The sequence below is a fragment of the Lutra lutra genome, chromosome 4 (genome assembly GCF_902655055.1).
Source record: "Lutra lutra chromosome 4, mLutLut1.2, whole genome shotgun sequence".
Classification (NCBI taxonomy): Eukaryota; Metazoa; Chordata; class Mammalia; order Carnivora; family Mustelidae; genus Lutra; species Lutra lutra.
This window is the reverse complement of record NC_062281.1, coordinates 92,561,446-92,574,318: the sequence shown is the minus strand read 5'-3', so window position 1 is coordinate 92,574,318 and position 12,873 is coordinate 92,561,446. Positions and strand designations below refer to the sequence as shown.

The following is a 12,873-nucleotide window of genomic DNA, read 5'->3' as shown; positions in this document are numbered from 1 at the left end:
AAAAAAGAACCAACCTGTAAAAATACCAGAAACAAACATTTCAGATATTGGACAAGATGCAGTACAGGAACCCCTAAGTAAAGGAAAACAAAGTAGTCCCTACCATTTCAAGGCTTCCAGCCAGGAGGTAATTTCCCATCTGGAGTGCAGGGAGGGAGACTTTAAACAAAGCCCAGTTTTACAAGCCCATCTCATTCTTTTGAGGAGAAAGTAGAGCACAAGGAGGTTAAGAACCCTGGAATTTGTGGAGCAAGATATTCAAAAGGAGGCAGTTATGTAAAGAAAGAATTCTAGAAATTTACATTAGCATTTCCTTGAATCCTTGACTGAATGCCAATTCATGCGTGCATAGGGAGAAACCCCATGAAACTAGGCAAGAATCCCCTCTGGGGAAACCAATCACCAGGCAGAGATAAAGAACTGTAAGCCAAATTATTCCCAGGTCCAGAAATCATTCTAATTTCCACAATGTGAAGTATACAGATATCACTGGATACACAAGGCAGTCAAAAAAAAAAAAAAAAAAATCAAACCCCAAACAAACAACATCCCTATCAACGAACTCAGACGCACACCCAGGAACAACTGTTCAAGTCAGCCCCGTGACCAGTGTCCCAGGGGCCCCGTGCCTCTCTCCGCACTGGGGGCGCTGGGGCCGGACACGCGCCGGCCCTGGAACACACTTCCTCGTCCTCCCAGAGATCCCAAACTTACCCCGTGAGGTTCTGGGGCACGGAAGGGACGTTCCTGGTTAAGGACGCCGTCTTCTACTTGCCGCATCTATGCAGCCATTACGGGACCCGGGACCAGCGTGCCCGGCCGCGTTGGTGAGCCGACAGTCCGTGAGCAGAAAAGCGGTGCGCGCGTGATTGCTTCCCGGGGTTCCACCTGGAGACAAGACTTCCTGAGCACGCGCGCGGGCCCGCCCTGGGGGCTGCGTTCAGGGTTGCGGGCCCTCCTTCCAGAGCCCCTTCGCCCAATCCAAAGTGCGGCTTTTCAGCAAAAAGATACGGATTTTCAGGCAGGTATGGGCCGTGTGCTGCTTAGCCTTTCTGTGCCTCAGCGTCCTCCTGATAAAATGAGGATACACCTGAGAAGGATACCTGAGTCCTTCCCTTTTAGGTTTGTGAAGATCAGCGGAGCAAACAGCTCAGCAGGTGTAAGTTATTATTAGAAGACCAAGGGAGAGCACCTGCTCAACACGAGGGTCTGAAGCCGCTGGGGAGAGAACTAACTTCCCTAAATGCACCTGAGAAGCCATTTTGGTAAAAATTAAGATTTTCTTCACTTAAAAGTTTATTTGGATGAAATTGTCTTTGAAGGTTAATCTCCTTTCCTTCGTGGGATACAGTATGATGAAGCAGTAAAAGAAGGAATCGACTATTATGAAGAACGAGTGAAATTTCTGGAAAAAAGGCAGACAGCTCCCTTTTGGGAGATACCAGAGAACCATACCTTAGAAGTGTAGCTCAATTTGGGGTGCTGGCTGGTGCAGTTGGTAGAGCATGGGCCTCTTGATCTCAAGGCTGTGAGTTCAAGCCCCACATTGGGTATGGAGCCTATTTAAAAAAAGAAAGAAAGAAAAGAAGTATTACTAAATTGGTCCTGAAGACTCCTCTAGATCTCTCTTAAAGAATTTCATGAAAGGCCTTGAAGGAATCAAACTGATCTGCAACTAACTAAACTGATAGAAAAAAAAAAATCAAACATTCTTAAAGAAATGTAACAAAATATGGAATTCAAGAATATAAAATTCATTACTTCTAGCATCCAATTAAAAATTTACCACATGTAAGATGGAGAAAAATGCAATTTCAGGACAAATACAGTCAGTATAAACAGATCCAAAAATGATGGAGATGATATACTTAGCAAATAAAGACATTATAGCAGCTATTATAAATATGTTCCATATGTTCAATAATGTAAAAGAAAACATGAACATAATGAGAAGAGCAATGGAAGACATAAAAAGGAACCAAATAAAACTTCTAAAGATAAAAAATACCATATCTGAAAGAAAGTTCACTGTGAGACTAATAGCAAATTAAAAACTACAGAAGAAAAGATCCGTAAACTTAAAGACATAGCAACAGAAACTATGCAAAGTGAAGCACAGAAAGAAAAAGACTGAGAAAAAACCCAAAGCTTTAATAATTTGTGAGACAATACCAAGTGACCTAATATATAGCTAACTGGAATCCCTGGAGAAGAGAGAGAAGGGGAACAGAAAAGGCATTAGGAAAAACAATGGCTAAAAATTTCTAAATTTTATGAAATTATCAACCCACACATCAAGGAAACTCAGTGCACTACAAGCAGGACACACACACACACACACACACATTACCACTTATGTATGACATGATCAAATTGTTAAAAGAAAGAAAATCTGATAGAAAATTTTGAAAATAACAATGGGAAAAGACACATTACATACCAAGAAAAAAAGAATTATCATGGATGTCTTGTCAGAAACTGCAAACCTAAAGACAATAGAATAACATCTTTAAAGTTCTAGAAAAATTATCCATTAAGAAACCTATATCCAGGGGTGCCTGCATGGCTCAGTTGGTTAAGTGACTGCCTTCAGCTCAGGTCATGATCCTGGAGTCCCAGGATCGAGTCCCTCATCAGGCTCCCTGCTTAGCAGGGAGTCTGCTTCTCCCTCTACCCTCCCTCTTCTCATGGTCTCTCTCTTTCTCATTCTCTCTCCCTCAAATAAATAAATAAATTCTTTAAAAAAAAAAAAAAAGAGGGGCGCCTGGGTGGCTCAGCGGGTTTGAGCCGCTGCCTTTGGCTCGGGTCATGATCTCAGGGTCCTGGGATCGAGCCCCGCATCAGGCTCTCTGCTCAGTGGGGAGCCTGCTTCTTCCTCTCTCTCTGCCTGCCTCTCTGCCTACTTGTGATCTCTCTCTAGAAAAAAAAAAAAGAAAGAAAGAAAGAAACCTATATCCAGTGAAAAATACTTTCCAAGAATAAAGTTGAACATATTTTCACTGAAATTACCATTTAGGTTTTTCTCCAAGTGTATTGTAAGCTCCTGAAAGACAGGTCTTCTGTGTGTACATACTAACACACACAAAGCCCTCAAAAATGGGCTAAGCCCTCAAAAAATGTTTATTCTTGAGGTAAGAGCAGGATGACAGAGAAGTAGGAGACTGAAATATCATCAGGTTCCAGGAATTCAGCTAGATAGCTATCAAACCATTCTGAACACCTACAAACTCAACAGGAGATAGAAGAGAAGGAGAGCAGCAACAGAAAAGTGACCACTTTCTATAAGGTAAGACCTGCCGAGAAGTGAATCCAAGGTGATACATGGAAAGAGAGACTGCGGGGGGAGGGGCGGGCTCCCACCAAATGGTGGAGAAGTGGAGCACAAAATCAGAACTTTTAGAAGTCTGCTCCACTGAGGAACATTACTCCAGAGACTAAGCAGGGGGGTGGAGCCCGTGTGAGGACAGTGTGGTCTCAGGACCCTCAGGAGTCACAGAAAGAGCAGGGGTGTCTGAGTGTGGCAGAGCTCCTAGGTATCGGACCGGGGAATCTGGCTGCAGAAACAGAGCCGAGGAGTTACCTTAAACCATGATTGGATACACAGTCAGACCATTGCTTTTCGAGCAGGGACCCCACAAGTGGCAGATCCATGGAGACTTACCTTCTTCCTCTGGGAGCCTGCAGCAGGAATCTGCTGGGTTTGGAGACTCCAAATGGGGCTGTGAGCCAGAGACAGAAATGCTCAGTCACAGGCCAGGTGAGCACAGAGTGTGGCTGGAGACCAGGGAAAAAGAAATGATTGAGCACTTTTCTCTGCGGGTGCTCTGAGGAGTGGGGCCTGAGCTCTCGGCTCCTCCATGCCAGAGATTGGGAAGCTGCCATTTTCATTCCCATCCTCCAGAACTCTACAGAAAGTGTTCAGGGAACAAAAGGGACGGAGAGCGAACTCAAGCAAATTACTTAGGGTGGCCCCTGGCAAGGGCGGCGCAATTCCACCTTGGGTAAAGACATTTGAGAGTCTCTGCAACAGGCGCCTCCTCCAGAAGATTAGCAAGAACATCCAGCCAAGACCAAGTTCCAGATCAATGAGAAACATGGAAATGCAGAACTAGGGGACCGCAGCATATAGAATTCATGGCTTTCCCCCCATGATTGTTTAGTCTTTCAAAGTTAAATGTTTTTTAATTTCATTTTTTCTTTTTCTATTCTTTTTAAATTTTCCCCTTTCCTATTTTAACCTCTTTAACTATTTTATCTTATCAATACCTTTTTAAAAATCTTTTAAAATTTTCATTGTTATAGTCATATTCTATCCCTTCAATGTATTTAACCTTATTTTTTGTATACATGTAAGTTTTCCTTTCTTTAAAATTTTGGAATACAGTTTCTTCTAACAGATCAACATACACCCTAAATCTAGCATATGGCCTTGTTCTGGTCTCCAGCCAGATCACATTCCCTACTTTTTTTTTTTTCCTTTTTTCAACCAACTTGTCATCACTTCCCTTTTTAAAATCTTTTTTAATTTTCATCTTTTTAAAAAGATTTTATTTATTTATTTGAGAAAGAAAGTGAGAGAGAGCATGAGAGGGGAGAAGGTCAGAGGGTCAGTTCCCCATGGAGCTGGGAACCAGATACAGGACTCAATCCCAGGACTCCAGGATCATGACCTGAGCTGAAGGAAGTTGCCCAACCAACTGAGCCACCTTAATTTTCATCTGTACTGTCATATTCCATCCTTTCATCATGTTTACCCTTATTTTTGTGTGTATATATATATACATATATATATATAAGTTTTTCTTTCTTTAAAATTTTGGGAGGCATTTTCTTCTAACAGACCAAAATACACCCAAAATCAAGTGTGTGGCTTTAAAATGACAGTACAGACAAAAGGTTGATATCCAGGATCTATAAAGAACTTCTCAAACTCAACACACACAAAACAGATAATCATATCAAAAAATGGGCAGAAGATATGAACAGACACTTCTCCAATGAAGACATACAAATGGCTATCAGACACATGAAAAAATGTTCATCATCACTAGCCATTAGGGAGATTCAAATTAAAACCACATTGAGATATCACCTTACACCAGTTAGAATGGCCAAAATTAGCAAGACAGGAAACAACGTGTGTTAGAGAGGATGTGGAGAAAGGGGAACCCTCTTACACAGTTGGTGGGAATGCAAGTTGTTGCAGCCACTTTGGAGAACAGTGTGGAGATTCCTCAGGAAATTAAAAATAGAGCTTTCCTATGACCCTGTGATTGCACTACTGGGTATTTACCCCAAAGATACAGATGTAGTGAAAAGAAGGGCCATCTGTACCCCAATGTTTATAGCAGCAATGGCCACGGTCGCCAAACTGTGGAAAGAACCAAGATGCCCTTCAACGGACGAATGGATAAGGAAGATGTGGTCCATATACACTATGCAGTATTATGCCTCCATCAGAAAGGATGAATGCCCAACTTGTGTAGCAACATGGACGGGACTGGAAGAGATTATGCTGAGTGAAATAAGTCAAGCAGAGAGAGTCAATTATCATATGGTTTCACTTATTTGTGGAGCATAACAAATAACATGGAGGACATGGGGAGATGGAGAGGAAAAGGGAGTTGAGGGAAATTGGAAGGGGAGGTGAACCATGAGAGACTATGGGCTCTGAAAAACAACCTGAGGATTTTGAAGGGGCGGGGGTGGGAAGTTGGGGGAACCAGGTGGTGGGTATTAGGGAGGGCACGTATTGCATGGAGCACTGGGTGTGGTGCAAAAACAATGAATACTGTTACCCTGAAAAGAAATAAATACACACACACACACACACACACACAAAGTGTGTGGCTCTATTCAGTTCACCAGCCTAATAATTTTTTTCCCTTTCTTCTCCCCCCAGTTTTGGGTCTCTTCTAATTTCATTAGTGTATATTTTTCTGGGCCCATTGTTACCCTCTTAGTATTTTGTTTTCTCATTCATCTATTCTTCTCTAGATAAAATAACAAGACAGAAAAACTCACCTCAAAAAAAGGAACAAGAGGCAGTACTGACAGCTAGGGACCTAATCAATATGGACATTAGTAAGATGTCAGAACTAGAGTTCAGAATGATGATTATCAAGGTGCTAGCTGGGCTTGAAAAAAGCATGGAAAATCCTAGAGAATCCTTTTCTAGAGAAATAAAATCCCTTTCTGGAGAAATAAAAGAACTAAAATCTAATCAAATTGAAATTTTAAAAGCTATTAATGTGATGCAATAAAAAATGGAGGCTCTTACTGCTAAGATAAATGAAACAGAAGAGAGAATAAATGATATAGAAGACCAAATGACAGAAAATAAAGAAGCTGAGAGGCGCGACTTCCCCCACTCTGCTTTCCAGAGTCGCGGAACCTCGCCCGAGGGTGCCCACCTCCTCCCAGCACAACTTTCCTGGCTCCCCTTCTCCTGAGCCCTGAAACTTTGCTGGAGAATGCCTTTAATAAATCTTGCCTTGCGCCCCCCCCCCCCAAAAAAAAAAAGCTGAGAAAAAGAGAGACAAACAACTACTGAACCACAAGGGGAGAATTCAAGAGATAAGTGATACCATAAGACAAAACAGTATTAGAATAATTGGAATCCCAGGAGAAGAAGAAAGAAAGAGAGGTGCAGAAGGTATATTGAAGGAAATTATAGTAGAGAACTTCCCTAATTTGAGGAAGGGAACAAGCATCAAAATCCAGGTGGCACAGAGAAATCCCCTGAAAATCATTAAAAATAGGTCCATACCCCATCATCTAATAGTAAAACTTACAGGTCTCAGTGACAAATAGAAAATCCTGAAAGCAGCTTGGGACAAGAGGTCTGTAACATACAACAGTAGAAATATTAGACTGGTAGAAGACCTATCCACAGAGACCTTGCAGGCCAGAAAGGACTGCCAAGATATATACAGAACATTAATGAGAAAAATATGTAGCCAAGATAATTATATCCAGCTAGGCTGTCATTGAAAATAGAAGGAGAGATAAAAATCTTCCACGACAAACAAAAACTATAAGAATTTGCAAACACCAAACCAGCCCTACAGGAAATATTGAAAGGGGTCCTCTAAGGAAAGAGAGTGCCTAAAAGTAACATTGACCAGAAAGGAACAGAGACAATATACAGTAACAGTCACCTTACAGGCAATACGATGGGACTAAATTCATATCTTTCAATAATTACACTGAAAGTAAATGGGCTAAATGCCCCAACCAAAAGACACAGGGTATCAGAATGGATTTAAAAAAAAAAAAAAAGACCCATCAATGTGCTGTCTGCAAGAAACTCATTTTAGACCCAAAGACACCTCCATATTTAAAGTGAGGGGATGGAAAACAATTTACCATGTTAATGGACATCAAAAGAAAGCTGAGGTGGCAAACCTTATATCAGACAAATTAGATTTTAAGCCAAAGACTATAATAAGAGATGAGGAAGGACACTGTATCATACTTAAAGGGTCTGTCCATGTCTTCTGTCCATACTTAAAGGGTCTTTGCTTAGATGACAGATCATCCAAGCAAAAGATCAACAAGGAAGTCAAGACTTTAAATGACACAACGAACCAGATGGACATCACAGATATTTTCAGAACGTTCCATCCCAAAACAACAGAATACACATTCTTCTCGAGTGCACATGGAACATTCTCCAGAATACATCACATCCTGGGTCGCAAATCAGGTCTCAACTGGTACCAAAAGATTGGGATCATTCCCTGCATATTTTCATACCACAATGAAAATATGAACTCAACACAATGAAAACTAGAACTCAACCACAAGATGAAAGTTGAAAAGAACTCAAATAGATGGGGGCTAAAGGGTATCCTACTAAAGAATGAATGGGTCACCCAGGAAATTAAAGAAGAATTTAAAAAATTCATGGAAACAAATGAAAATGAAAACACAACTGTTCAAAATCTTTGGGATGCAGCAAAGGCGGTCCTTGGAGGAAAGTATATAGCAATACAAGCCTTTCTCAAGTACACAACCTAAGCCTACACCTAAAGGGGCTGGAGAAAAACAGCAAAGAATTCCTAAACCCAGCAGGAGAAGAGAAATAATAAAAATCAGAGCAGAAATCAATGAAATAGAAACTGAAAGAACAATAGAACAGATCAACAAAACTAGGAACTTGTTCTTTGAACAAATTAATAAGATTGAAAAACCCCTGGCCAGACTTATCAAAAAGAAAAGAGAAAGGACCCAAATTAATAAACTCATAAATGAAAGAGGGGAGATCACAACCAACATCAAAGAAATACAAACAGTTATAAGAACATATTATGAGCAACTATACACCAGCAAATCAGACAATCTGGAAGAAATGGATGCATTCCTAGAGACATAAACTACCAAAACTGAACCAGGAAGAAATAGAAAACCTGAACAGACCCATAAGCAGCAAGGAGATTGAAGCAGTCATCAAAAATCTCCCAAAAAAATAAGAACCCAGGACCAGACAGCTTCCCAGAGGAATCCTACCAAACATTTAAGGAAGAATTAATACCTATTCTCCTGAAACTGTTACAAAAAATAGAAATGGAAGGAAAAATTCCAAACTCATTTTATGAGGTCAGCATTACCTTGATCCCAAAGCCAGATGAAGACTCCATCAAAAAGGAGAATTACAGACCAATGTCCTTGATGCACATGGATGCAAAAATTCTCACCAAAATGCTAGCCAATAGGATCCAACAGTACATTAAAAGGATTATTCACCACGACGAAGTGGGATTTATTCTGGGGCTGCAAGTTTAGTTCAACATCCACAAATCAATCAATGTGATACAATACATTAATAAAAGAAAGAACAAGAACTATATGATACTCTCAATAGATGCTGAAAAAGCATTTGACAAAGTACAGCATCCTTCTTGATCAAAACTCTTCACAGTGTAGGATAGGGGGTACATGCCTCAATACTATCAAAGCCATCTATCAAAAACCCACAGCAAATATCATTCTCAATGGGGAAAAAACTGAGAGCTTTTCCCCTAAGGCCAGGAACACAGTAGGGCTGTCTACTATCACCACTGCTATTCAACAGAGTACTAGAAGTCCTAGCCTCAGCAATCAGACAACAAAAAGAAATAAAAGGCATCCAAATGGGCAAAGAAGTCAACTTTGCAGATGATATGATACTTTATGTGGAAAACCCAAAAGACTCCACTCCAAAACTGCTAGAACTCATACAGGAATTCAATAAAGTGTCAGGATATAAAATCAATCACAGAAATTAGTTGCATTTCTATACACCAATAGGAAGACGGAAGAAAGAGAAATTAAGGAGTCAGTCCCATCTACAATTGCACCCAAAACCATAAGATACCTAGGAATAAACCTAACCAAAGAGGCAAAGAATTTGTACCCAGGAAACTATAAAGTACTCATGAAAGAAATTGAGGAAGACACAAAGAAATGGAAAAACATTCCATGCTCATGGATTGGAAGAACAAATATTGTGAAAATGTCTATGCCACCTAAAGCAATCTACACACTTAATGCTATCCCCATCAAAATACCATCAATTTTTTTCAAAAAAAAGGAACAAATAATCCTAAAATTTATATGGAACCAGAAAAGACCCCAAATAGCCAGAACAATGCTGAAAAAGAAAACCAAAGTTGCTGGCATCACATCGCCAGACTTTAGGCTCTATTACAAAGCTGTAATCACCAAGACAGTATGGTACTGGCACAAAAATGACAGACAGACCAAAGGAACAGAATAGAGAATCCAGAAATGGACCCTCAACTCTATGGTCAGCTAATCTTCAACAAAGCAGGAAAGAATGTCCAATGGAGAAAAGACAGTCTCTTCAACAAATGGTGTTGGGAAAATTGGACAGCCACATGCAGAAGAATGAAACTGGACCATTTCCTTATACCACAGACAAAAATAGACTCAAAATGGAAGGAAGTCCTCAATGTGAGACAGGAATCCATCCAAATCCTTGAGGAGAACCTAGGCAGCAACCTCTTCGACCTCAGCCACAGCAACTTCTTCCTAGAAACATCGCCAAAGGCAAGGGAAGCAAGGGCAAAAGTGAACTATTGGAACTTCATCAAAGTCTAAAGCTTTTGCAGAGAAAAATGAACAGTCAACAAAACCAAAAGACAACTGACAGAATGGGAGAAGATATTTGCAAATGACCTATCACATAAAGGGCTAATATCCACAATCTATAAAGAACTTATCAAACTCAACACCCAAAGAATAAATAATCTAATCAAGCAATGGGCAGAAGACATAAATAGACATTTCTGCAAAGAAGACATCCAGATGGCCAACAGACACTTGAAAAAGTGCTCATCATTACTCGGCATGAGCGAAATACAAATCCAAACCACAGTGAGATACCACATCACTAATGACCACCAGTAGTCAGAATGGCTAAAATTAACCAGTCAGGAAATGACAGGTGTTGGTGAGGATCCAGAGAAAGGGGAGCCCTCCTACACTGTTGGTGGGAATGCAAGCTATTGCCGCCACTCTGGAAAACAGTATGGAGGTTCCTCAAAAAGTTGAGGAAAATAGAGCTACCCTATGACCTAGCAATTGCAGTACTGGGTATTTACTCTAAAGATACAAATGTAGTGATCTGAAGGGGCACATGCATACAAATGTTTATAGCAGCCAATGTTCCCAATAACCAAACTATGGAAAGAGCCTAGATGTCCATCAACAGATGAATAAATAAAGAAGATGTGGGGGCGCCTGGGTGGCTCAGTGGGTTAAAGCCTCTGCCTTCGGCTCAGGTCATGATCCCAGGGTCCTGAGACCGAGCCCTGCATCGGGCTCTCTGCTCAGCGGGGAGCCTGCTTCCTCCTCTCTCTGCCTTCCTCTCTGCCTACTTGTGATTTCTGTCTGTCAAATAAATAAATAAAATATTTTTTTAAAAAAATAAAGAAGATGTGGTATATATACACAATGGAATATTATGTAGCCATCAAAACCCCCAAAATCTTGCCATTTACAACGACATGGATGGAACTAGAGGGTATTATGCTAAGCGAAATAAGTCAATCAGAGAAAAATAATTATCATATGATCTCACTGCTATGAGGAATTTGAGAAACAAGATAGAGGTTCATAAAGAAAAGGAAGAAAAAATGAAACAAGACGAAATCAGAGAGAGAGAGAAACCATGAGAGACTCTTAATCTCAGGAAACAAACTGAGGATTCGTGGAGGGGAGGAGGGTGGGAGGGATGGGATGGCTGACAGACTCATACCTCCAAAACACATAACACATTGTGTGTTAATTTAAGAAAAAAAAAAAGGTATGTCCCTTACCATAGGCTGTAGAGCTGTACAAATCTAGTTCCTGCCTCTCTCGAGACTTAGCGCCTAGTGTTCTTTTAGATCTGCTACTTTAGCCACAAGGTGTCTCCCTTCTTCAACAAAGCATGACATTTCTTGCCTACAGGCTTTTGCACTTGCTCTTCCTTCAGCTAGAGTACTACGTTCTAGCTATTTGATGTCTGGCTTATTGCCATTAAGATCTTACCTCAACCCACTCCCCTTTTGGCTTAGCTTGGCTTTCACAACCTAGTGAAGATGTGATCTTCCAAAAATTACCAAATATTTTTGAGATTCAGTGTAACAATAATTTTATCTTTTAATTCCAAGTAGTATTCCACTGTATAAATATCCCACAATACGCTTATCCATTCACTTTGTTGATAGAAATTTGGGTCATTTCCAGTTAGGTCTATGAGGAACAAAACTGCTATAAACTTTTGTGTATAGGTACTTTGTGGACGTGTTTTTCATTTCTCTTGCAATACTCCCACTCAGAAAAGAAGGCTATTTGGAAAGTCTCATGTTACAGCACATTCTTAATTATTTTATTCTGAACTACCAAGCACTTCAGGTGGTGAAAGATTAATTAGCTTTTAATGATATCAAACAAGTAATAATATTTAGATATGCAACAGCTATTCCTGATGGAAATGGTGAGAGAGATGGGAAATGGAGAGAAACTTATATATTTAGTAATTTGTCCTAAAAATATGACTTTACAATTTTCTCTGTTGTATAACAGAATAAACAAACATTTTCAATACAGTTTGAAAAGCAATAGAGCTCCATATGAATATCTACTGAAAAATGGATATATTATATTCATGCAATGCAATATTAAACAGGATGTGAATAAGCTACAGCTACATGCAACAACATAGACAAATTTTTTTTTGAAGACTTCAACTTCTTATTGAACAGGTTACAGAAGAGGTTTAGTCAAAAAGACCAAAGCACATGTTGACATCAGTCTCCTCTGAGTCTTCTTTTTTGCTTCCACTTTCTTCTCTTCAGTGGGGACAGACCTGGTGGAGGGAGCAGGACCCCCTGCTGGTACAGCAACAATGCTGGGATGGGTCCCCAAGCCCCTACATTACAGATGAGGTTCCTGATGTTGACATTGGCCACGGCTTTTGCAAACAAGGCAGGCCAGCAAGGTTCAACATTTACATCTGAGGCTTTAACGAGGGTATTGATCTTATCCTCTGTGACCAGAGGGTATTGATCTTATCCTCTGTGACCATCACCTCATCATCATGTAGGATGAGGGTTAAATGGATGCAGGCAAGTTGCAAGAGGGAGGCCATAGTGTGGGCAAATGCTGAGCGAGCACTGCCAAGTGTGGGGTTAGTCACCAGATCAGGAGAGGGCCTCACTCCAATGTGGCCTTAGCTTCCTTGGAAGGACTGAGCACCTTAGGAGCAACTGAGGAAAAAAACAACATGGATAAAGCTCATAAGAAAAATCGTCTTATATTTCAGGTTAATCTTATATTTAGTCATCGATGGTATGTATGTTCTCCACTTTTCATTAAAAGAGT

At 40.4% G+C, this 12,873-nt stretch overlaps 1 pseudogene; it reads right to left on the bottom strand.

Moving 5' to 3' along the window:
• Nucleotides 1–12,268: 12,268 nt before the first annotated feature.
• Nucleotides 12,269–12,640, bottom strand: LOC125097580 (60S acidic ribosomal protein P1-like; annotated as a pseudogene).
• Nucleotides 12,641–12,873: the final 233 nt, after the last annotated feature.